Source organism: Bos taurus, chromosome 18, assembly GCF_002263795.3.
Source record: "Bos taurus isolate L1 Dominette 01449 registration number 42190680 breed Hereford chromosome 18, ARS-UCD2.0, whole genome shotgun sequence".
In the NCBI taxonomy this organism is placed as follows: Eukaryota; Metazoa; Chordata; class Mammalia; order Artiodactyla; family Bovidae; genus Bos; species Bos taurus.
Window position 1 is genome coordinate 6073416 of NC_037345.1, and position 19217 is coordinate 6092632.

The following is a 19217-nucleotide window of genomic DNA, read 5'->3' on the forward strand; positions in this document are numbered from 1 at the left end:
AGACAGATTTGCCAGGCTCTTCATCAGGAAAGCACGTGGTATAGGATTCACCATGGTTTTGTGTTAAATGCTTTGTTATCAGAGCAGCACCATCCTTTCTTTTTTTAAAAAAAAAAACAAACAGATATTTATTTATTTGGCTGGGCCGGGTCTTAGCTGCAGCACGTAGGCTCTTCAGTCTTTGCTGTGGCATGTGGGATCTTCTGTTGCAGCATGTGCGATCCGGTTCCCCGACCAGGCATGGAACCCAGATGCCCTGCGTTGGGAGCGCAGAGTCTTAGGCAGTGGACCGCGAGAGAAGTCCCGAGGTTATCCTTTCTCGTCTCCCCAGCCAGCCTGGCAAGGACGCGGCCGGATGCAGGCTGAGACTATCATGTGTGTATGTGTGCACAAACAGGCCACATAGATTTTCCAAGTACTCCATGACTCCTGACAGCGTAGGGCATGCGATGTAGAGTCAGGGGCACTGTAACCTCAGATCTGTGCCAGGACGCCTCATAAAGACGGGCTAAGCCAGAGAACACGCCTTTGACCCCTTTCCACTTTTCTCCTAAGAATGAGCTCACACAGGGCCGGGCATCCACACAGACACCCCTCTCCTGGTCTCCCAGCACCTCTCGAGCTGCTGTAACTTTAAAAAGATTGAACAAAGACTACCTCCACCAGCTAAGCTGAAATAAGAATGTCTCTGGAGTTTAATGGATCAAGTAGCGGTGATAGGTTTTATGGCTCTTTTTCACTTTAGGGCATAGGGAAGAGAGAGCCGGGCAGGTTGGTTTTAAATTCAAGGATTTATGTTGTTAATCCTCCAGGCTAATTATAATTTATGGGATCTTGGCAAATTAATATGCGGTTGCTATTCAAAAGTGGAGAGCAATGTGAGGCAGGCATAAACAAGCCTTGTTCATTTTTAATTTATTTCCACCAATGGAGAATATTAAATAAAATGAACACTAGGGTATTTCGCTCCGAGTTTGGTGTTCATTATTTATCTCTAAATTATGAAATTCATACCACAACTCCTTGTTTTTTCACCAAATACCCAGGAATAGGAAGCAGTAGCATCCGGAGAAGCAGGAGGCACTCAAAGTCATTTTCTCTAATGCCTCTAAGATGGACTCAACAATACATGCATGGAGATGGAGGCGTTCCTAGCAAGGATATTGGTGGGGTCCAAGATGTGGCCTTATGCACATCAGGATTGTTTAGAGACAGAGCTTGTGAGTGGTATGTGAGCTTAAAATCTCCAAAAGGTAGATGGCCACCCTCCCAAGCAATGGCCCCAGCCCAGTACATCTCTAGGGGCTTTAGGAAAATCAGCTGGTGGCCATTTCCATATCATCGGCCATTCCCCATTTCAACAGTATCTCCTGTGGCCATTTTCTGAATTCTCTTTCAAAGGATCCGGCTTTTCACCCATGAACAACTGGCAGAAAATGCTCAGACTGGCAACCGTGAGGCAGGCAGGTTCAGTGGACCCCAGTAACCGAGTGGCCCCACTCTTGGCAGGAACAGCCTTCTCGTTGTCCATCCACCGCCTCCCTTCCCCTCTCTTCTCTCCCCCTCCCTCACCTCCCTCCAGCTGGGAGAAGCCCTCTCAGGCTGCCTGGAGCCTCTGGAAACCTTGAGCTCCGAGCCCAAGAGCTGGAGTTCTGCCCCCAGCTGTGCAGCTCAGATAACAGCTGGAGCAGAGAACAGGCTGTTCTCGCTGCTAGAATATCTGACCTAGTTCTGACTGGGGAAGAGACTTCACGGTTGGCTCCCCAAGCCCTGCCCGAGTAGGAAAGCAGCAGCCATCTCTCCCCACTTCCCCCCCGCCCGCAACAAGCTTCATCCCAAGTCTATCTCTCTCTATCACTTTCCTTTTCATTGCTGTGATTTTTTTTTTTTTTCCTTTTTTGCTCATACTCCGTTTTCTCCTCAGCAGGGGAGGGAAGGACCACTCTGAACAATTCCAAAGAAGAAATGGGACATTTAGCTTTGGGAGGGAAGTGAGGCTGGAAAGGGAAGGCTTTCTGGAGCGTGACAGTTCCCCGAATGCAAACCCTGCTCCGCCTCTCGTTGGCTGGGCGTCCTGGGGCAGGTGCCCACCTCCTCTGACTCTTCTCAGCAGGGACACGAGCATGCTGTCATTTGTCTTTGGGGACTGTTACAAGAAATAAGCTATCGAGAAGCGCCCGGCCCCTCACCTCACTTCTTCTGCAGCATCAAGAAGTGGTGGTTCTGTCCCCTTCCATCCTCAGTCTTATACAGAATAGATTCTCAACTGATGTGGGTAAAATGGAATTGACCAGAAGAGACCCTCTGTACCTGTAGCCCTCATAGACTCCTGGGTCCTGAGAGGATGTCCTGAGACCCCATGGCAGGGAGTGAATGTGACAAATGGTGTAAATGTCCCCCGGTGCTGGAGGGTGCAGGTACCTGTTGGTTCACGCGTCTTTGTGACATGAACACGCGTTCGTGATTTATAAGCAGTCCGGCATGGAGACATGAGTGACTGCATATTTTTCTGCAGGTTTTCTTCCTCTTGGTCACTGTTTCTCGGTTATGGTTTCTTTTCGTTTGTGGAAATAGCAGGACATCAGTGTAGTAACAGAATTCCTGGCTTTGTGGTAACTCCTTTTTCAGGGTCTTTAGCCTAATCACTTTGTAGCAAGCAGGCACTTTTCTACACTTTAATACACTTGTATATTATTTAGTAATGAAAAGTTAAACCTAATTGAAATCATGTACTTAGTACTCTATATTATTTTTAAGTTATCAATCAATGATCATCACAGTTTCACTTGTGAATGTACCCCTTTGAAGAAGTACAACAGGAGGGATAAAAGCCAGAAAGAAAAAGAGCTGCCATTAGAAGCACGTGGAAAGTCCTAAAAGAAAGTACATAATTCTGGGGACAAATCAGCTTGGCTCATGCTCTGGCAAGGACAGAAAAAGACCAGGCGTCTCAGTGACCCAGGTTTAGCCTCATCATATTACAAAGTTTTGTCCAGAGAGTAACTGGTTTTGATTTATCAACCACATCCTCTCATGAACCCAGATGTGTGTCCACTGGGTCTGACAGGAAACAGATTTATGTAGCAGCTTCTATCTTGAATTCAAATTCCTGCCCCACCCACCAACTCAAGCTTTGTAACTGAGTCAAGCTAATCAGGCATGTCTCCTTCTCCAGGATGAGTCATAGGACTCTGCTAGGAGACAGGACTGAGCGACTTCACTTGCACTTTTCACTTTCATGCATTGGAGAAGGAAATGGCAACCCACTCCAGTGTTCTTGCCTGGAGAATCCCAGGGATGGGGGAGCCTGGTGGGCTGCCGTCTATGGGGTCGCACAGAGTCCGACATGACTGAAGTGACGCAGCAGCAGCAGGCACCTCCCACAAATGCATTTCCTCCTGGTGGATCCCCCAGTGAGCTGTCTCACCACATCTGATCCCGGATTTAGCTGAACCCCAGGACTAGACACATCACAGGCTCAGTCAAAGAATCTTACCTCTGCCCAGCTTGCTCCCAACATTAGAAGTTAGCTGCTTCCACCTTTATCTAGTTCTTTCCTCTTAAATATTTATACATATGGAAGTCAGGATTTTTGGTTCAAGCCTCCTGGCCCCTCAGAAGGGTTCTCCACCTGACTTACGGGTCGGAGATCATGTTGCTAAGTGAAGCACTCAGATGTCAAGTCACTATTCTCTTACGCTGAGTTTTGTTGAGAAACATGACAGCTCTGAGGGGTTAGAGGGCTGATGCTGGAGTCAAATGTTGAAACCCTATCCTCAAATGGGATGGAATTTGGAGGTGGGACCTTTGGGATGTAATTAGGTCATGAGGGTGGAGCCCTCCTGGATAAGATTGCTGCTGCTGCTGCTAAGTCGCTTCAGTCATGTCGGACTCTGTGGGACCCCATAGACGGCAGCCTACCAGGCTCCCCCGTCCCTGGGATTCTCCAGGCAAGAACACTGGAGTGGGTTGCCATTTCCTTTTCCAATGCATGAAAGTCAAAAGTAAAAGTGAAGTCGCTCAGTCGTGTCCAACTCCTAGCGACCCCATGGACTGCAGCCCACCGGGCTTCTCCATCCATGGGATTTGCCAGGCAAGAGTACTGGAGTGGGGTGCCATAAGATTAGCGCCGAGAGCCCCCTTGCCCCTTCCGCCATGTGAGGACACGAAGCGAAGTCTGCCACCCCGTCTGCCCTCACCTGACCATGCTGGCACCTCCATCTCAGAGTTCCAGCCTCCCAAACCGGGTTTATAAGCCATCCAATTGGCAGCATTTTGTTACAGCAGCCTGAACAGACAGAGAGCTGGAGAGCGTGTTTGGTCCAATTTTCCCTTGCTGCATCTCTGGATCCAAGACTCTTTCCCAAAAATATCCAAACGTGGAACATCCATCCATTTGGGGGCTTCCAGCTTCCTGGATTCCCTGCTTTTCTTTTAACCCTTTTTCCACTGTGGGTTTTTTTAATGAGCCCTCTCTTGCATATCCACCACCCCCACAAAACACAGGGAAGACACCCCCATTTCCGGCAACACAAATATTTCTGATCGTGTGTATCCCTGTTTTCTCACTCTCCCACTCCACAGAAGACTAGGATAGCACCCGCCGTACTTTGCACATCATTTAAATATTCATTTACATTAATTTATTCATAGCTGTAAAGTTTATTACCTAGAACATTAAGTCATAGAATGTTAGAGCCGGAAGACACAGGAGAAATCCTCTCTTCCAGACTCCTCATTTTACAGATGAGGAGACCGAGGCAAGGAGGGCTCAGGCAGCTACCCAAGGTCAAGTTCTGAGCAAGTGACCCCAGGGCAGGTCTCCACTTCCGGCCTCTGTCCCATGCAGCTCAGTATCAACCAAAGCCATGCTGCTCCTACTCATTGTCTCGTTCCTTCATTATCTAGAAGGTTCTAGGGGCTGGAGTACCCCAGTGAATGGACACGGGTCACTGTAAAAGAGGTGAGAGTCTAGTCTGCCAGAGACGGAACAAACAGATGAACACACGCATGCGCGATGACAAACGGGGATAAGGGCTCTGAAGGAAATAAACAAGGTCTGCGTGGAGGACGGCGGAGGAAGGCATTACCCGGGATGCTGTAACAAAGCACCGCAGACCAGGCGGCTTATGACCAACAGACATTTACTCCTGGGAGTTCTGCAGGCTGGAATCCCAGGTCAGGGTGCCAGCGTGGTTGGGTTCTGTGACAGCCCTTTTTCAGGTTGCAGACTGCCGGCTTCTCCTCGTGTCATCCCGTGGAGGAAGGAGGGCAAGAATGCTTTCTGGGGTCCCTTTCAGAAAAACACTGCCTCCCTTCATGTGGGCTCAGACAAGACCCGGTGCCTCCCCAGAGCCCCGCCCCCTAATACCACCACACTGGAATCAGGGTTTCAATGTGTGAATTTGGGGCAGTCTCAAACGTCCAGTCCCTAACAGGAAGGCTGGGGTGGGAGGTCCTGGGTTATGTTTTCCCTGGAGGTGGGGTGAAGAGACTGGAAAGGAAAGCAGGACAACTCCAGGTGTACTGATGAATGCATGCTGCAGTGGATAAGTGGTCCAGAGTCCTCCCCCCAGGGAATTCTGAGAATCGGCGTCAAAGATACTGCCTCTGAGTTATCCTGAGGGGCAAAAGAACTGGGGTCCTTACCCATAAGTTCCCCATCTGTCATTGGTTGAGAACTACTCTTATTTATTTACTTCTAAGCACTTCTTCACAGTATCCCAGGACAATATTTGCAATACTTGGGACAGGCTGATACTAAAATTCAAATTTATCTGAAATTCCAGACTTAACCGGGCACTGTGTATTTTATCAGGCAGCCCTTGGCCCACCCCGACTGCCCCGTCAACGAGTCGAGCCACGTCTGTAGCCAGAGATGGCTCCCAGCATCACAGTGGCTCGTGGAAGGAGGGGTGGAGCTGGACTGAGCTATTCAGAAAGCCACTTTCTGCATGACCAGAAAAGTCTATGGGTCTGGACATCAGTTAAGGGAAGGTCCGAAGGCTTGGAAGGAGCTAGCATTTCACACAAAGAGAGGGATGGCGTGGGGGAAGGCAGAGGAAAGATTTCCAGGCAAAGCAAGCATTGTACAGAAAGAGGACTTGCTCTCTGTTACCTTGAACTGGAGTCTCAGCATTTGGGAATGACCTTCAAATTGGAGTTGTGGGGCTGGTGATGATGCTAAGGCTGGGTCACACATGCTCCACCTGCACTTCCTGTGTGTCTGGCAGGATGCTCACAGCACCCTTGATCCCATCTCATCCTGAGGCTTCAAGAAGTTAGTGACCAGCTAGAGTGGTGTCCAGTCGGATCTGAACCCAGACTGCTCCCGAGTCCATGCTTCTCACGCTGCTTGATCATCAAACACATCTCTTGTGGGTTGAATTATGTCTCCCCCCACACCCAACACCAAAGATGGGTTGATGTCCTGACTCCCAGCCCCTGTAAACAGGAATTTGGAAATAAGGTCTTTGCAGGTGACATCAAGTTAGGACAAGGTCCTAACTTGAAATCAAGTTAGGTCACAAGGGTGAATGAATACATAAGCTTTGAATTATAGTGACTATAAGCAAGATGAACAGACTCTAGAGACCCATGCCACACTGTAGCTACTGTCGACAATGACGCGAGTTTCCATTTAAAAACTTGTAAAGAGGGTAGATCTCATGTTAAGCGTCTTATGTCTTGTCATTGTGTTCGGTCATGTCTGACTCGAAATACATTTCTGTTGTTTTAAGCCACCCAGTTTCGGCATTTATTATTATTATTGTTTTCCCTTTTTATTTTGTGCTGGGGTAGAGCCGATTAACAACGCTGTGCCGGTTTCAGGTGAACAGGGAAGGGACTCGGCCTTCACGTGCATGTGAATACATACAGCATACGTGCCCACTCTTCCCCGAACTCCCCTCCCATCCAGGCTGGTTGGGGCGCTTTGTGCCGCAGTCCTGGGAAGCTGGTGCAGCACCCCCTCTCAGCTTATCAAGAGACGCCTGGAGATGTGCCCTGATCCCAGCGAGGCAGCTGCCCCAGGTGGCCAGCCCAGGGGCTGTGCAGGGCCCAGGGGGCCGCTGCCTGCCTTCGGCGGGCGTGGATGTCGTTCCCGTTTCCCGGCCCATTGGCAGTGACACCGAGGGAGGAGCCGGGGCTGCCCACAGAACGATGCACATCTCAAGGGCAGTTAGACAATTAGCTCGCCCACAGGAGCCCTGCGATATACACAATATTTGCTTTCCCAGGAAGGCCAAGAGCAAGGTCCTGCCTGCTCTCATGACCCGGTGTTCCTCCCCAGCAGGAAGGGGTCAGTGCCAGTGGCTCCCACCTCCTTTGCCGCGTGGATTTAACCTCTTCTTGTCCCCCGTGCTCTTAGATGTCCCACACAACTTCCGCAGTGTGGATTCAGTCTATTTGACTGGGCCCTGCCTTTCTTGGAATTCTCTCCAACAGCCAGTGGAAACATAATTTATAGAGGTGCATGTACCCCATCTTTCATGTAAGAAAAAAATGAGTATGTGTCCTGTCTCATTCTAACGAATATTTGAAACAGCCCATTGGGACTTAGTGTAGGTGGTCAGTAAACAGGAAAGAAACGAAAGGTATGGAAATGAACAAGGGCCCCAGGGAGAGGCCAGGGCCCTCAAACCCACATGCTCTTGTTATAAGCACGCTATAGACTGATTTGTCTCTAAGCCTCCTACAAACAGGGAGAGACCATCAGTTATGCAACTTCCAGAATCCCTATACATGAAACAAGACAGTAATTCAGGAAAAGCCCAGCTCTTCTCTCAAAGCATCTAACAGAGATATCCAGGTGCATTTCTGGGCTGGTGGTGGGCTGCAAGAAGCCTCTCCCAGCCCCTGTTCTGGGACCCCTTTTCACTGAGAGGACAGGGGAGTGGTGAGATGGAGCTAAAACACTGCTCGGACCTGGTGTAGAATTTTTAAGCCACAAGAAAGTATCTAAACAGAGTCACACAAGAAACCGGACGTACATCACAGGTTTTCTCCACCCAATTAAGCTATGTTAGAATGAGAGGGCCTTATTTACAGAGGACTCTTTCTCTATTTAAAAGGAATACAGCGCAGTGGAGACAAATGTTTTCATCTTTAAAAAGCAGAAAAGTTACCCATAATTCTGCTGGCTTTAGGTAGCAACCATTAGTATCTGTGTTTCTTCCCCTCTTTTTTTTCCTTCCTTGTTATGCTGCGTTTGTGTCACATTGAGATCACTTCCACACACCCCTGTGACACACTGCTTCTTCTCCCCTAACATCATGCATCTCGGCACATTATTATCCATTCTTCTCAACTGCAGACTCTTAGGAGCTGACAGTCCACGGAAGGGAGGCGTCAGCGTTTATTCCTCCCCTCCTGTGTCGCTGGGCACTGAGATGGTTTTAAATACCTTTGCTGTCAGAAAGAGCGTTCTGATAAACATCTTTGTGCATCAAGCAGTTTCCATAGTTCCCATTATGTCTTTAGGGTGGTTTCCCAGAAATGGAATTACCGGGTCAAAGGTCGAGCACAGTTTTTAAAGGTCCCTGAGACACATTGCCAAATTGCTCTCCAAAAGGTTTGCAGCCATTTAAATGATCAAAAGCAGCCTTTGAGAGCCTGCTTTCTTCTAAGCAGTATTGAGTGCTCATTAAAAAAAAAGAAGAAAACCTCATTACTAACATGATAAACAAACAAATGGCACGTTGTTGTTGGTTTGGAGTCTTTTTGTTCAGTACTTCAAAGAGGCGAATTTGAAAAATCCAAAGAAACACAGACGAAATTAAATGTAGGGGCTCCCTTAATCTAGCACTTGGGCTGGATGGTTTCTAAAGAGGTTTCAATATATGAACGGATGAGAGGAGCAGACTCTGGAGAACTGTGTTGTCATTTTGGAGAACTTTCCAATAGTGCCTGCTGGAGGCTGTGTCCCCTCCCAGAGCTGGAGAGCCATCTGCACTCTGTGAGTCTGAGGCCTCAGAGATGCTTTATACACAATAATAGTTTCTCCATATGTGTGTGTGTGCGCGCACGCTAAGTCGCTTCAGTCGTGTCTGACTCTCTGTGACCTCGTGGACTGTAGCCCACCATTTCCTCTGTCCATGGGATTCTCCAGGCCAGAATACTGGAGTGGGTTGCCATGCTCTCCTCCAGGGGATCTTCCCAACCCAGGGATGGAACCTGAGTGTCTTATGTCCCCTGCACAGATTGGCAGGTGGGTTCTTTACCACTAGCACCACCTGGGAAGCCCCGCCCCCTTTCTCTCTTGGCAGGTGGGTTCTTTACCACTAGCACCACCTGGGAAGCCCCGCCCCCTTTCTCTCTCTCTCTATATATAGAACCACTGAACAATATATGTATATTGTTTTAGTTGTTCAGTTGCCCAGTCGTGTCCCGCTCTTTCAACCCCATGGACTGCCTCACAATACATGTATATATATACACACACACACACATATAAGCAAATAAACAACATTCATATGACGTTTTGCAGTTTTTCAAAGGGTGTTTTTTCCATATGGAGAATCTCATTTCAACTACAAGATAACTGAGGTGTGGATTCAGTCACTTGTCTACAACTCACATGGGTTAGAAAGTGGACCAGCAGGGTGAGAGCAGAGCAGTGGGCCTTCTGCCTCCCCAGGAGCCCTGCTCTGACACCTGCTCGGTTGCCATGAAAACCAGGGTGTCCTGATCAGAAGCTGCTTTGTCCTCACAGGTGGGGCAGGACTGGGCCCCCCGTGGGTGGCTGCCAGCGTGCTCCCTGCATTTCAGCCATGCCCAAGGTAGAAGGTAAACCTCATGCCAAGAGCCCCCACTGGCAGCAAAATCTAACATGCCCAGAACAGATAATCTGGTGTTCGTTTGCCAGGACGGCTGTAAGAAGTCGCCACCAGCATGGTGGTCTGAAACACAGATATTTATGTGCTTACTGTTCTGGAGGCGAGAGGTCTGAAATCAGGGTGTGGGCAGGGCCACGCCACCTCCCGAGGCACCAGGGAGAGTCCGTTTTGTGCCCCGTCCGGCTTCTGGTGACCGTCGGCAGAACCTGACTTGTGGCCGCACACTTGCACTCCCACCTCTGTGGTCACGCCGCCTCCTCTCTTGCGTGTCTCAAGGCTCCCTCTGCCTTTCTCTCACAAGGACACTGGTCATTGGGTTTAGAGCCCACCCAGAAAATGTAGGAACATCTCATTTCAAGAGCCTTCGCTAAGCCAGGCCCGCATACATTCTTTCCCCAAATAAGATCGTATTCACAAGTTCTAAGGGTTTGAGATGGAGGCCTTTCTGAGGGTCACGTTTCTGCCTGTCACAGGTCCAGAAGTCTGCTGCTGATCAGAGGAGTTTAACATCTACGGAAACTTCCCCATGTTACCTGTCCATGCAGGTATACAGACACGACAGGCCACCCTGGCGTAAAGTTTTCTCATTGCATTTACAACAGAATGTGTAACATGACCTAGAGAGAACGTGTTTACTTAGGAATTTACTGAGTGAATTAAGTTAACTGAATTCCAAGCTCTGGGACTGGTTTGCCCTTGACGTGGGCACATAACTTCCCTGAACCTCAGTTTGCATGACTGTAAAACAGGTACCTAGACGCTCTCCTTGTTGAATTTCCTTGTTGAAATTGCAGGCGTCCAGTGGAGTAACACCAGACAGTGCTTTGTGAGTGCTTGAGCGCAAGTAGGATTTTGAGGACTGAATCCAGGGTCCAAAAGGCGGAAGACGTCTTCCAGGGGCTTCCACCAAGGGAGCTTGCTTGTGGGTTGGCGAGAGAGATTCGAAGAAAACAATCCGCGTTGGCGGCTTTCCACAGTTGCTAGGAGTCTGAGCGAGATTCAATTGGGAAAACTAGGTTAGTGCAGAGAGGACTCCATTCCTCTTTAAAAGCGGCCACTCATCTCTAATAATAAATAATCCAAACATTGGGATATTAAAACAATTCGTTCTCGGCATTGGAAAAGAGGTCGTGTGTGTGTGTGTGTGTGCGCGTGCGCCTGCGTTTGTGTGTGGGTGTGTTTTTAATATCCCACCCTGCCCACCAAGCCCTCACCTCCAGGAACTCCAAGATTGAGCAAAATCCTACTTACGTGCCACGGATTTAATATAGCATCAGGCTCCTCTAGGTCCAATAAAATACCAGGTTAAGAGTATTAATTCCTTGCAGCCCTGATGGGTCCCAGCTGTGCGCGCGGAGGGTGTGAGGGTGTGTGCCCGGCCAGCCCCGGTGCTGACGGAGCTGTTCCACCTCGAAGCACGTGCGCCTGCCGCACAGCTGTTCCGCAAATCCTCCGCCACTTGCTTAAAACCCTCTATGAAGCTGTACTGCCTCTGGGCACAATTAAAAGCCGTATACTACATTTCAGCAGGTAGTGTTAGAAATTTAGGCTGAGCCAAAAAAGAAAAGAGAGAAGGTGGGAGGGAGGAAGAAGCGATTCCCTGGTTAAGGGGGCATTAACCTTCTTACCCCGCTATGGAATCCATAAAGCTTCTCCACGCCCGCCGCGTCCTCCAGCCTTGAGAACGCGGGGTGGACTTGCTGTGACAGAGCAAGGCTGTTTCTCTCCCACCTCCTTCCTTTTTTCTTCCTTCCTTCCTTTTCTTTTCCTTTGTTTTCTTCTTTCTTTCCCTTCTCCCTCCTTTTTCTTTTTTTTTTCTTTCCCCTTCCTTCTTCCCTCCCTTCCTTTCCTCCTTACTTCCTTCCTCTTTTATCTTTTTAATTTTTCCTCTTTCTTTATTCTCCCTTCTTTCTCTTCCTTTTTGTTCCCCTTCTTTCCTTCTGTCTTTCCCTCTTTCCTTTTTTATTTTTCTCTCTCTTTCCCCCTCCCTTTCTTCTGACCTTCTCTCTGCCTCTTTTCTCACTTTCTTCTCTCAGTGAGTAGTCAGGCCTGTCTTCAGGGAAAACTTAAGAACGGGGTTGAACTAAGTAAGCTGAGAACTAAGTTAAAATGTGAACCCAGCTGAACGGTGAAGAGGCTCAGATTCCGTTCTCCCTGCAGAAAAGGGGCCAGAAAGACCGGCCATATTCACTCGGGAAGCCGGCTGACATTGCTTCAGCTTAGTGCCCGGAGGGCCATGGATTATTAGCTCCTTGCGTTGCCATGACAACCCATTGATGTAAGTCTCCATATACCCATTTCCCAGAAGCAGCAGCAGGGGGCCCCCCATGAAGCTCGCATCAGTTCCTCTCCGCTCTTCCCCATCAAGGGTGGGGGCTGAATGCTGCCCGTGACTTCTCTGTGCACGTGGCCATTGCCTCCAGCCCCAGGACTCACGTGGCCCTCGCTTCCTTCCTTTTGGATATATGAACAGTATATGAAGATGCGTTTGCTCTCCTTTCTGTAGTCTCTGCCCGTCAAGGGGAGAGGTCTGATCTTGTCCTTTCTTGTTCATACCCGGACGGTGCTTTGAGTCGGACTCCCCGCTGTGTAAGAAAGAAGGGGGTGGGGAGGGCACAGCGCATGGCGGATGTGAGGGAGACCCTCCCCATCTCAACCCTTCCCGACAGCCAGGCTGGCGCCAGGGGTAGAAAGCATGCTGAGAATTCTTGGCCCCGGTGGAGGCAGAGAACCGTGGGTTAGGATCGAGTTCAGACGATTTCCTAGGATTATCGGAGCTCGTGTGACCAGGCCTGTAAAATGCTATAAAAGCTTAACATCTCACCCTGTAAAAATGATGCGGCCACATCGTCCACCTTCCACTCCCTGGGGACGGACTGACGGCAGCCAGGAAGTGAAACTGACTTTCACCGAGATTCTGTTTTCTGCTTCTCAGGCACTGTCCCAGGCTCGTCCATGTGGCCATTTATTCACCCTCTTAACATCTTCCTGGCCTGGTAAATTCTTGTCCTGGTGGGATGAGTAAGGAAACTGAGACCCGGAAGGGTCTTGTAACTTGTTCCTGATCATTTCTGATGCTCCAGGCTTTTATCCTGCTAGGCCTCAGACCAGCAGCGTCTCAGAATCTAGACCCTTCACCCACCAGTTCTAAGAACATGAACTAATGTGAGCGGGGTGAAGTAATTCTGTTTAAAAGTAGGCACGTTATAAAGAATTATGTCAACCCGATTCCCTGAATCCTGGGAAAATTCATATGCTCGTGCCCCCCGATTAGTGAATCAAGTGAAACTGATTGATATACGGCGACAATAGTTAAGAAGCAGGCAGCCCTGGCCGAGGTTTGATTAAACCGATACCCCCCGGTCTCCCGCTGTATCAAATCACTGGCGAATTGGTACCATTAGGATAAATTACTGCAAGAGGCACTGCGCAGCCAAGCTAAATAAACTCTGCCTTCTCAAGCCCCGTGATTGTCTTATTAAATAATTTCTCTGCCTCTTAAGTGTGGACTCGGAGCGCTTGCATTCTGAAAGCCCTCCTGATTAACTATAGCCTTGGCCTCAAGTTGATTTTATAAACTTGGGAGGGTGCCCCAGAGGGTGAAGCTTCCTGTTGTCAGTTCAGCCTGTTGCTATAGATACCGAACTTCACAATCAGTAATTAGAGCGTGCCCCCTGCCCCAGAACTGGTCAAACGGTGCAGAGCGCTCGGCAAATGGTCTTAAAAGCGTCCGCGCTGGCATGAAAATGCATCTCCAGTGGTGATGGGGTTTGTTTTATTCATGCACTTCTGTGGGGGAAGAAAAAACACTGGTTTATGGGAAGCCATAGTAAAATGTTAAGTCACGATTACACTTTTGAAAACACAACCAAGTTTCCTTATCATGATGTTAAGGATAGAAAAGGTGATTGCCAAGAATGTGGTACTACACAAAGATGACTGTCTGACAGCCACATAAAGGACAGAGTTCATTCTTATTCCGATTTAGTATTTTTTCTCTTATACCCAAAACATGTTCCACAGCCTTCCCCTGACCCCGGAAAGAAATGCCTTTATCTGGAAGCAAAATTTCTTGTGGAATGACGAATAAGTTAAGGGAAACTGTTGGTGGCAAGAAAGAAAGTTGATGGGTTGGGCTTATTTTATTTAGTAGAGCAAAACAGATGGGGAACATTTCTGTCTTAAAGCATTTTGGTCAAGAGAGAACTAAATTGGTTAGAAAGTGTGCAATTTTGCAGGTGTTATAAACATATAAACCAATGAGTCCATACTCTGTTCCCTAAAGGGAATGAGGAATGAAAATGAAGGTTTGCAAAGACACTTTGCTGGACGCTTATATATTTCAACTTAAAGTGGCATTACTGTCCTCATTTTAAAGCTGCAGAAACCAAGCTCTGAGCACGTTAATGGTTTTTCCCCAACTCCCCCAGTTTTCCTCACATAGCCAGGATTAGAATCCATGTCAGTCTGACTCTGAAACCTATTTTTTCATCTCTATTTTCCCCAAGGAAAGATCTCTCCCCAAATTATATAAGGATCCTGCAGACTCCCTGTCAGTTTCTTCATCTTCCAGTTTGAAAATACATCCTAAATTCAGAATGATGCATATTTTAAGATCATGTTAAAGTTTCCTTATAAGTGTACAATACAGAAGTGGTCTGCCAAGCCAAGAATTTTATTGACGTTTCCAAAGCACTTTTGATTGTATTTTTGATTGCTTATAAACCACCCTAATTGCCTTGTTGATTTCAAACACCCTGAGAACACTTCCTAAATGCTCCCAGCATCCAACAGTGTGGGAAAATAAATGGCTTACAAGAATGATTTGGGATGTACAAATGAAGTCTTTAAAGAGACTGTGTTAGCTAAAGCCTGGCATCATAACAGTCAGGTTATCTAGTGTGTGTGTGTTTGTGTGTGCGTGCGCACGCACTCACTTAGTTCTATCAGACGCTTTGAGACCCCAGGGGCTGTAGCTGAGATTCAATATGGCTTCCCTGATGGCTCAGATGGTAAAGAATCTGCCTGCGAGCTGGGAGACCAGGGTTCGATCCCTGGGTCGAGAAGATCTGGGCGACTCACACTCTCACTTTCAGGCCCAGTAGCTGTGGTGGTGCAGGTTAGTTGCCCCACAGCATGTGGGATCTTAGTTTCCTGACCGGGATTGAGCCTGTGTCCCCTGTATTGGAAGGCAGATTTTTAACCTCTGGACCACCAGGGAAGTCCCCAGGGTGACTCATCATTTGATGAGTCTGCATGTGAGGAATGAGGCAGGGAGGTGCTAAGATGAGCCTGTCACCCCCCTGATCCAGGAGGAACCTGGGGCAGGCTAGGGGCTAGGGGTTAGGAAGGAAGAGTGTTTAGCCAGGAGACATCACTTCTGACCTGGCGAAGACACCACCACCCACCAAAAGCATTTGAACAGGATCTGAAAGTTCTTGGTGGCAACTCCACTTTTTCCTCACTGCCCCCCACCCCAAAACACACACACACACACAAATCTTGCCTGTCACTCCCAAATCCTTGCGGATTTGGATAAGCACCTAATTTTATTAGTTTAAAATCCCCTAGGATCCGAAAAGATTTTAAGTGCTTTTTAAAAAATGCCTTTTAATACTCCCAGCCACCCTGTAAAGTCATTATCATTCTCCCGTTACTAGTAGGAAAAACCAAGGTTCAGAGAGGTTAAATAGCTCAGCCGGGGTCACACAGCTATTAGGCACTGGTGCCAAGACTTGGATCGAGGTTCACTTTAAATCCTGAGCTTCATAACTTGTGGATTTCAGTAGCAAATAGCAGTGGGACCGAAGGGTCTGGGCGTTTATTTCCAAAGGCTGATTTCACTTGACTGCAGAATTCTAATCTTTTAACAGCATCCTACTTATTTCTAAAGTGTTGGAGTGAATTTGCCAAAACTTGTAAAGTACATTTGTGAGCTGGTGGGATTTGATTTGAAATTGGGGATAACAGAGCCTCTGGAGCAGGCTTGGTCTCCTTACATATTTGAATTCAAAATGGGACTGGGAAAGCCACAACGCATGAAGGTGGTCATTCAGTTGCTCAGGCACTCAGAGCCGATTCTGGTGGCGTGTTCTGAAAACTCCACAGAAAGGCAGCATTGTAATCCCAGTGCAGAGGGAACTGAGGCGTCACCAAACGGGGCCGAATGTCACTTCTCTGGGTTAGCAATGTTGTTTTCCATTCACTGGAGAACAACGGTCCAAGTTCATTGTCCTCACAAAGAACTCTGTATCTCCTTTGATGCTGAGAAAGTTTGCAGTTTGGGGTCTTAATAGCAATGCTTCTGAACGATGCTGATTATAAGAAGTTTCAGGGTATCTCCAACAGGGACTGTTCTACCATGTAGACTTCCAAAGTGTTCAGATGCCTCTAAGAGCAAGCAAGGAGAAGCCAGGTGGTCCCATGCTTGCAAAGTTTCTAATGGAATTATAGTGCACTGTTTCTGAAACAAAGAGTTTAAATTTCTCTCCTAGTTTCCTCATTTTTATTAAAAAATTCACAGATGATAGCTTTTTTAATTTCAGCTTTTATGAAATGAATGACAGTGACTGGTTCTGTCCCACCCACTCAAAAAAAATATTACGGTTTTGTTTCAGGGTGCTCACCTCTGTTCAGGATTCTGTCATGAGGGGTCCCTGCCCTGCTGTGTATACTTACGTAGCACACACCCTTCAGTGGCTTAAAATTCAGGTGTTGTGCAATCTGTCTATCTGGAATGCTCTCAGTATGTCAAAAGTGGAGGAAAAATCATTTGAAGTGAGTCAAAAAAATTTTTTTAAATAACAATAGAGCCCATGATTGTGTTTTGAAAGCTCCATACGTTAGGTTTAGACTGCAGACAGCGGCAGTTTATTTTTTAAAGGCTGCTATGTTTATGGCATAGGGGCCTGCTATGTTTATGCTGGAATGGCTTTCATTTGGGAGGTTTTTAAGGACATTTCAAGGCTTTTGTTGAAAATAAATTACTAAATGCAATTGATTTCACACCAGGTACTTCCCAGTATTCTTTTATGGCTTGTTTTCTGTGCCTAGCACCCTGCTTACTATTCACTAAAATCGAAACCATTCATAAGTTAATTCATCAAATGATCAATGGATTAAATGGACATCTGGCTCTTTCAATGTGGCAGGCCCCATTCTAGGCACTGGGGCTCAAAGACAGACCGTCACAGCTGGGCTCGCAAAGTGCTCATGGACCAGAGGGAAGAGAAAGATGCTGGGATTCAAAGTGGTGAAGAACTGGGGGGTCAGGATACCCGGGGGATGTCTGAGCTGTACTGCTCAACCAGCAGTGTTGTCTCTGGTGGGTCACTTCATCTCTGAAGTCTCAGGTTCTCCCTCTTCGGTAAAGAGATAACAGAAATAGCTGACACTGAGTGCTTACTCCACGCTCACCCCTTGGGTGAATGAATCGATGAATGAATCAGGAAAACCCCATACGATTGCCCTGTTTGGTTGCATTCCCATTTTACAGGAAAGGCCTCGAAAGGGAATTTGCCCAAGTTCATGGTCACCAGTTGGTAGACTTAGGATTTCAAACCCAGAGTGTCTGATCCTAACCTGCACCCTTGTCTTTTCCTCTGATAGGACACACGGCAGAGGGGCTAAATGAGACCATTCACACATGGTGCTTAGCACGAGGCCTGACGATTGGCCCTTGAAAGATGGTATTTTCAATGGTTAAATAGTATAATTAGACAGTTAAGTTAAAATTAAATAGTTAAATGGTTAAATAGTAAATTTCAAACTCTGGTGCTGGAGAAGGCACTTGAGAGTCCCTCAGACAGCGAGGCGATCACACCAATCGATCCTAAAGGAAATCAACCCTGAATATTCACTGAAAGGACTGATGCTGAAGCTGAAGCTGCAATACTTTGGCCACCTGATGAGAAGAGCCAACTTGCTGAGAAAGCCTGAGGACAGGAGAAGAAGGGGGCGACAGAGGATGAGATGGTTGGATGGCATCGTCGACTCAATGGACATGAGTTTGAGCAAACTCTGGGAGGTAGTAAAGGACAGAGAAGCCTGGTGTGCTGTAGTACATGGCAAAGAGTCGTACACGACTGAGCAACTGAACAGCAAAAACAAGAATAACAGCAGACAGTAAATATGGCACTCTAGTTAGTACTACTAATAAATAAATATGTTCATCTTATAAGGACAGAAGACTCCAGAGTGCAGCAAAGCACGGGTCTCCAAGAGGGTGTGGTCTGTTCTACATGAAAGGCGGGGTCAGTAAAGGCTCCCTAGTGAAAATGTCATTGGGCTGAGTCTTGAGACCCAAGGGATCAATCAGGACTAGAGAAGGAGTCATGTCCTGGTGTTCCAGCCACACTCACAGCAAGCAGAGGACGCTGCCCCTGCATGCACAGAGCTGAGACTTCACTGCCTGTCATCCAGGAAGCAGAGCAAAGTAACTTGAAGCGACCAAGGAGACCCTGGTGAAGTGGCCCAGGTCTCCCACTACAATGCAAATGCTGTCCTGATCTCAGTGGACTCAGATCGAGTCCATATAGCTCCCCTGGCAGACCTAATGCACGTCTGTGTTTTCTGCACAGAGAGGAGCTACTGCTGGCGAGTTGGGCAAGGAAGACCAGTTGCCCTTGAAACAGAAAGAGGGGAAATGGCTGTGTGCCAACCTAAGAGACCCCTCTTACTGCATTCTTGGCCATAAAGGGAACCACTGAGATGTATAGGAGCTCATAAAAAAGGACATCTACATAATCCTATTTTGGATGAGATGTTATAAAGAGAAGACACAACGGCCAGCAGGCTTCTCTTCCTATTTGATTGCACTCCTGAAAAATGTGTGGTGAGTGAGAGTTGGCTGGACTCCATACTGCCCCTCCCACCAGGTCTTCCTTCCCAGTGGGGGATGCTTGCCACTTTGCAAATAACAAGGAATATGGTTTAGCAGGACTGTGGCTGGCCCCTCCCTTCCCACAGTCCATGCTGAGGAAGAAGACTCAGCAGCAGCAGCCAGAGGAAGAGGCTGTGCTCCTCAGAGTCACAGGCCTTTGCATGAAATACTTCTGGAAAAAATACTAGCTTGTAAATGTGGAGAAAAAGAACCTTTAGGCATAGCAGTTTTGAGATCCAGACATCTAGAAGCCTCCCATTTCAGAAACATTGAAAGGTTGCGTTATTCCATGAAAATTCCATGAGAATTAGAGCTAGCAAACACTTGGTTTTATGGGATTTTAAGGAATATGCCTGAATGCCATAATCCCAGGTATGTCTAGAGGAGAGTGGAAGGGGGAACACCCAGAGACCCATAAATCAATTCTTGCACGATGGTGTATGAAATGATAACCTTGTCATCTTTAAAGTCACACTGGAAGGATATATTGAGGTTTTGTT

The 19217-nt window shown here is 47.6% G+C and overlaps 1 protein-coding gene and 1 long non-coding RNA gene across 3 annotated transcripts in view; one reads left to right on the top strand and one right to left on the bottom strand.

The window, feature by feature from the left end:
- WWOX (WW domain containing oxidoreductase) overlaps positions 1–19217 on the top strand; it is a 930720-nt gene that overhangs the window by 832916 nt on the left and 78587 nt on the right.
- Positions 10462–13552, bottom strand: LOC112442190 (uncharacterized). The gene is made up of 2 exons (XR_003030204.2): positions 11088–13552; positions 10462–10824 (listed from the first exon to the last, which is right to left on the bottom strand). It is a non-coding gene; the product is annotated as an uncharacterized lncRNA (long non-coding RNA).